Below are 7,055 nucleotides of genomic sequence, written 5' to 3' on the forward strand. Positions count from 1 at the left end.
ACCAAAAAAAAAAAAAAAAAAATGAAGGCCCTGATGGTCTAAGAACTAGACAGCCAATGATGTAAGTCCCAGTTCCAAGTAAATGAAGACCAATTTCCAACTCAAGCAGTTAAGCACAGATAGCAAATTCTCCCTTCTTCCACTTTTTTGTTCTTTACACACTACCAGGTGATTAGATTACATCTATTCTCATGGGGAAGGAAAATTAGCTTTACTCAGTCATTCCTACCAATTCAAATGCTAATCTCACCCAGAAACATTGTTACAGATATGCAAAGAAAATTAATCAGCTGAATATGTGGGCACCCTGTAATCCAGTCAAGGCGATACATAAAATTAACCACCACAGACTAGTATAGTAAGTATTCAATAACTGTTGAATAAAATAATAAATAACACCATCATCTGTGACACTGAGACTGGCCTCACTGTAACATGGGGCATGTCACCAACTTCACTTTCATACCTCCCATTGTTTAGAGCAGTGAAATCTTTCAAAAGAAAGCATATACAATCCATAGTGCAGTAGGTACCTATCTAGAAAAATGAAGGCTCTTCTGCTCAGTCCTCTGATGTAAGCAAGTGAAAAACTTGCAAATTTACCATCCCCTGGTTAAATTATAAGAAAGTTAAAAGAAAACCCAAAAGCAAAAGCAAACTCTGTTTAGAGTTAAATGTGGACTGCGTGTTAAAACTCTAATATTATTTGCTTTTGCCTCGAGTTGGAAAAAGCGTACCTGCTTAAAGTTTAGCTGATCTGCAAATGAATGTTTGGCTCAAGCAATAATGTGCTAATTAGGGCCAATTCTTTCTAGCGCAGGGCCATTCATTCCTTCAGCAAATATTTAATGAGCACTACTATAATGGCTATTTTGTTCATCTTTAGATCTTCAGATCAAGTTTAATTCAAAGCAACACAACTTATGTAGCCTGGGGATTACAGGCAAGGAGTAACTCTTACAGCAGACTTAGCCTAATTGAGGTATTTCTTTTTCTTGTTTACCTTCATGGTTGTGGTTTGGAGGCCCTTGGAATCTTAGTTTTCTTGTCAGAGAATTGATTTATTTGGGCAGTTAGACTTCATTTTTTTTCACATTGGGCAAAACCACCCTCAGGGCCTCCCATTAACTTACAAGCTGGACAATATGTGATAGCTTGAATATATATAATTCATTCTGAGGAAATCAATTAGTTACAACTTGTTGGATGCTTTAGCAATAATGGACTTACATATGTCATCATTGTTTTTTGATGGATTCTTTATACTTCCTGGCTGTATTGCTATTTTTGAATAATGTAAATGGCGGGCCTAACAATTTTTTTCCATTTCTCCTTGTGTTTAGCATGACTTGGTGCTGCTGACTGAATCTTAGCATATGATCCAACAGGGCTCAGCTGCATAGAACCTGCAGCTGTGACACAAGGTGGCCCCTAGCTCACACATTCCCAGTAAGAACTTAGGCAGCCAGGAAAATAAGGAAGAGATACGTTTATTGCCTATGTTGGGTAATTTAATGCCTTGGAGTGAAGTTAGTGAAAGCCAGACAGACAACCTTTCTCTAAGTTCCTTTGGATGGGAGCTGCAAAATCTAGAGCTGGCAGCTTTCTATCATGGAATATCCATTAAGCTTGTTTATCTCTGGAAAAACACTGCTCTCTTTCCACAGTCTGTTGCTTGTCAAGGAATGGTACAAGAGCTCATCTTTGAATTGACAAAGAGCAAGAGCTTTCCAGCTTCTGGGAAAATTGTCTTGAGGTGCTGATTCTCCTTCTTTGTTCTGAGAAGGCAGGTGATATGCAACAGAATATGATCTGAACACAGATGACAGATTCTTTGACTCTGGTAACTGCATAGTGTAGACCTGCTGTAGCTGAAGCCTGGCTTCCTGAATTAATGAATAATATCTGTACGTTAGAAGCCGAAGCTGAATGTAAGAGTTAAAATCTTATCTTGACTTCCGATTTGTCCTTGATGCCATGTCCTAGCTTGCATTGCTGGATGGTGGAACCTTCTTGTTCTTTCTTTCTCTGTGGTGCATCCCATACTTATGTGTGGCCAGTTGACACTCTCAAAGCTAAGAGCACATCCATCTATCTTCAGGGCAACCACAGTGGTACTTTCTATAAATGCTCATTAATGAAATGACCTGTAGTAGAATCATAAAAGTTAGTTTGATTACACTCTGAAATGTGTTATTCACAGCAACACTAAACATGCAGGCTCTACTGAATATAGCAATCTGCAAATAAGAAAGCAAATAATTTTCCCAGGTAATTAATTAACTGCTATTTCATCTTACAACAATTGTGGCAATGGATGGGCAAAGATGTTATTGAATCTGATGTAGAAATTGTTATTTTTCTAAATTAAATATGATGCATTTATAAATATTTATTTTTAGAAAATACATTGGAAAAGGTTAACTTAAAAATACTTGAATTATAAAATTCAAATTGGAATTCTTATATTGAAGAAATAATATAATAGTTAGGCACAGTCATGGGTCACTTAATGACCAGGGCACATTCTGAGAAATGCACCATTAAGCAATTTCATTATTCTGTGAGGTATCCCTGAGTCCTCACATGCACCTGAATGGGTTATCCTACTATCGCCTTTTTAGCTATATGGTCTGTACCATTCTATGAGTGGTCCGTGGCTGAATGAAACATTGTCATATGGGACATGATGGTAGTTTGTGCCCCATTCTCTAATCAACAGAGATTGAGTCAATTTTAAGTAGTATTTCTTAGAAAAAAAATCACAGAAGAAATGCTATAGAATTTTGTAATATGTTACCTATTGCCTATATTATAGTGAAGCCTAATATCATATATTTTAAATGTAGTTTTACTTAATAGTCAAATATTATATCTATGTGTAATATATTTAAATACAATATAAACCATAACTATAGAGTGCCACCTACATAGACTTATTGCCCTAAGCACAATATTAGCAGAATAGCATTTTTCATAGTAGTGCGTTTTTGCTTGCTTGATCATATTTGATGACTGAAGGATGTTTCACTCTTCAAACTAAGTTTGTGCTGTTGGCTGTCCTACTAAGTACCCATGAAGGTTAAGTTTAAGGACATGTATGTAAATTTAACTTTGAATATCTCTGCAGCATTCCCAGCAGCCCAGTCATTGTATTGTTGGTTTTCACAGTACATCATTGAATTGCTATAACATCCCTGTGTCACAGGAATCATCAGCCCATTTCATAGGTGCATTCCATACAGGGTCATGAACCTCTCAGTAAAGTCCAGCTAACTTATTATTTAATACAGACAGCAAAACAAAGGATCTTGGAATGATAAATGACTCTTGCTAATTTCGCCAGAGAATTCTGTCTCCATAAATGATTGATTTACAAACAAAACAAAGAATCTAAAATTCAAAACCACAAACTCTTTTCTATATAAGTCAGAAAGATACAGTGAAATCAGACTTGAGAGATAATGATGTATTGCCCAGTATGCTGGGACCAACTCTATGGAGCCACAGTTCTTTCTCAATGTGCAAATTTAATATAATAATTACAATTACTTTCTCAAGTGTTTTGACCATGATCCATAGTAAGAAATACATTTTACATTGCCATTCACACACATGTGTAGAACACACAAATGCACACACACACATATACACCAATATATTCTGGTCCTATTTCATTTTTACACTAATAATTTTGATCCACTGAAATGATTTTACAACCCACAAATGGATGTCAATCTGAAGTTTAAAGAATTATAATATGCTACAGTTGTATTTTGTACTAAACAAAAAAATTCATTCCAGTTCTCATTCAAAACAACCACCACTGAAAAAACAACTGCTTTATCTACATGTATTTAAAATAAAAGATGAAATTTAAATCATGTTTTCTTATATTTCAAAAATGATCCATCTATTAGCAATGAAGACCATGGTAGAACAGCTCCCAAAGTATAGAAGCTAAGTTTGTCTTTAATAAAGGTAGAAAAGAATTGATATAAAGGTTCACTATATCTTTAATAGGTTAAGAAAAGAAAGAAAAAAAAAGAGGCCATTTTCATCTTTCATTTTCTTGGAATTAAAGCCAGTTTCATCAAGATTGCCTTTTTGTTTGCTATATCACTTTTTTCTTGTTAAATATGTATTTGCTTCTCTGGGAAATCTGAGCTGATCATTTGTCATTCAACATCTGTTTACTGAGGTTCTGCTAGAGGGTGAGACTAGTATTTAAAGACAAAGAAGACAAAATTTTGGCTTTCCTTAAGCTTACCTCTTGATGAAATTTGAATGGGTCTTTGCATTCGTTCAATCAGATGAGGTGGTACGGCATTTCCACGAGTACATACAGACTTAGAAATGTTAGTGAAGCCACATTCAATTTGTCCTACAGTGAGTGTGACTCAGAACTTGAGGGGATCCCTTAAGATGATGAAATTGTATCTGTGTAAAGCTGAATGTCTTGTGTTCTGGTATTAACTGTCTGATTTGTTGTGCCTCGGAGTGGCTTCACATTGAAGAACGATGAGACGGACTAAGGATGATGGACTAAAACTGAGACCTGATACACACATAGTGTGAAGAAAATTTCCAGAAAAGAGTTTCATGTGGCAGATCAGAAATCGACAACCACACTAAGCTCAAGGTTTATAACTTCTGTTTCTGTGGAAGGAGTTGATGTGTTTCGAAAGGGCAAACTACATGTGTATTTTAGTTAACCTTTAACTGAAATGTGACATTTTCTTCACTCATGAATGTGGGTGACAAATCACGTCTGAATTATAACCTATGACTTTTCCACCCAAACACATTATAGATATTTCCATTCATCTATTACAGGAGCTACAGATACCTTAAAATATTGCCTGTGCTCATCAGAATATTTAAACTGTGGTACTTATAGGTCCAGTTCTAAATCTTATTGTTACTTATTTTACTAATAAAGATTAATATGTATATGTCACTATATCTGAAATTTGTTTCTCAACTATTTGAGATCTGTATTTCAATATGATGATACGCTTACTTTTTAATCCTGTGTATCCTTTGTTATGCTTTTAGATGCATCATGCTGACAGGAGCCCATTGATTTTCTAGATTGCTACAGGGGTTTATGTTATAAAAAGGATTAAGATCTTCTGCTCTAAGCACAAGGTTGCACAATCAAATGCCTACGCTGCAGGCAGTGACTCAATGATTGACTGGAAGAAGAGGTTGGTGGGAAGTCTAAGATAACAATTTAGAGGGAAAAAATTATTGGGAGCTGCATAACTAACACCCCAGTTTTTCATCTTGTGTTGAGTGAAAATTTGTCCACCTGCAAGACAAGAGAAGAGGTCAAATGGAGTTCAAACTATCATCCTTTTAGTTTTAAAAACCCTGATGTTAGAGAATGTAGCTTATTTCTTGGCTGCCACAACTCTGGGGGCCTCACTGGAGAGGAAAGCAGAGCAAGCCCCTGCCCTGGAGCATTGAATCCATTCTACAATAGGTTACTGCAGCCTGCTTCGGGTCTAAGGCCACAGACACTGAGGTGCTGGACCTACACCAATTTACCCAGCAGGGCTGGTTTGGGCAGGCCTCATTATTCAGGGAGTTTTTTTTGTTGTTGTTGTTGTTTTTTTGTCCCAGGTTGCCTTGAAATGGATCAAAAAGTGCATTAATTATACGAGCCACAAAGCCAAGAAAAGTTCTCCTTATTCTGTTTCCTTTCCCAAGTTCTTTCCTGATACAGCTGTCCAATAGAATTGCTCAGACACTCTGCAAGAAGATCAAATAAACTCACAGAATGAAACTTCATTAATAAAATGTCAATAATGAGAAGATAACTCCAAATTTGAATATAATCCCTCCCAATATGAAATGCTCTTAGAAAAATTTAAATACTAACTCCTTTATAAGTTTGATTCTAAAGATGACTAAACTCAAAATAATTGAAGTATGAAGTCATATTCTATTGCTCCTATGAATTAAAAATCTAGTGGTCCTGATTTCACCTATGTGCTGGGCTGAGGGGCTTCCACAGCTGCGGCAGAATCAGGGTCTCTTACAACACAGACAAATTGAATATACTTTTCTAGTGTACATATCTCCTGCTGGGCCATAGAAACTAAAAATACACCATTAAGTGTTGCGTTTCTTAGGAACACAAATGGTAAAAAATTTTAAAAGTTATTATTTTTACTGCCTACCATGTTTTTATGTGCAAACCACAGGTAAGCTTTAAAAAGTTCGTTAGTCCTTGAACATTTTAAAACAAGCGAACAATACTGGAAACTACATGGCATAGTTAAGACCTACCGCATTTGGAAAAGAAGCTAAACCTCAACACCTAAGGTAATTATCTCAAAATAAAAGTATATTCCCAGAATATGGGGCTTACAATGTCTCAAAATGCAGTGTTCACCTGTAGGAGAGGCTGGACATCACTGGACTTAGACAGCATAATATTCTCTCCAAAAATGTCCAGGTCCTAATCTCCTGAAATTTCTGATGTGTTACTTTGTAAGGCAAAAGGGATTTTTCAGATGCTGGCAACAGTTAAAGATTTGGAGAAAAGATTATTGTGGATTATCTTAGTGGGGTCAGTGCAATCACAAGGGTTCTTTATGTGAAGTAGGCAACCTGGTCAGAGTCAGAAAGATTTGAGGATGATCTGCTACTTTTTTGAAGATGGATAGAGGGGCCATAAGCCAAGGAATGCAGGGCTCTGTCAAAAGCTGGACTGGGCAACCCAGTGGATTTCCCCTTAGAGATATCAGAAGCAGTGTAGCCCTGCCAGCACCTTGATTTTAGCTCAAATGGTCTGTCAGACTTTTACCTCAGGAACTGTAAGAGAGAAAATTTATGTTATTATGAACTTGTGGTAACTTATGAAAGCAGCAGTTGAAGACTAACTAATGAAAGTGGTTACAAGCTCAGATTCTGGAGCACAACCAGCCTGTTTGGACCCCCACTCCTCACTTAATAACTGTGTGGTCTTGAGGCCCAGAAGCATTTGCTACAGTCCCTGAACACCTATAGAAGTGTGCTAAGACAGTGCTGGTGCTGTTGAAGGT

Source organism: Fukomys damarensis, unplaced genomic scaffold (assembly GCF_012274545.1).
Source record: "Fukomys damarensis isolate Sample0158 unplaced genomic scaffold, DMR_v1.0_HiC HiC_scaffold_17, whole genome shotgun sequence".
NCBI lineage: Eukaryota > Metazoa > Chordata > Mammalia > Rodentia > Bathyergidae > Fukomys > Fukomys damarensis.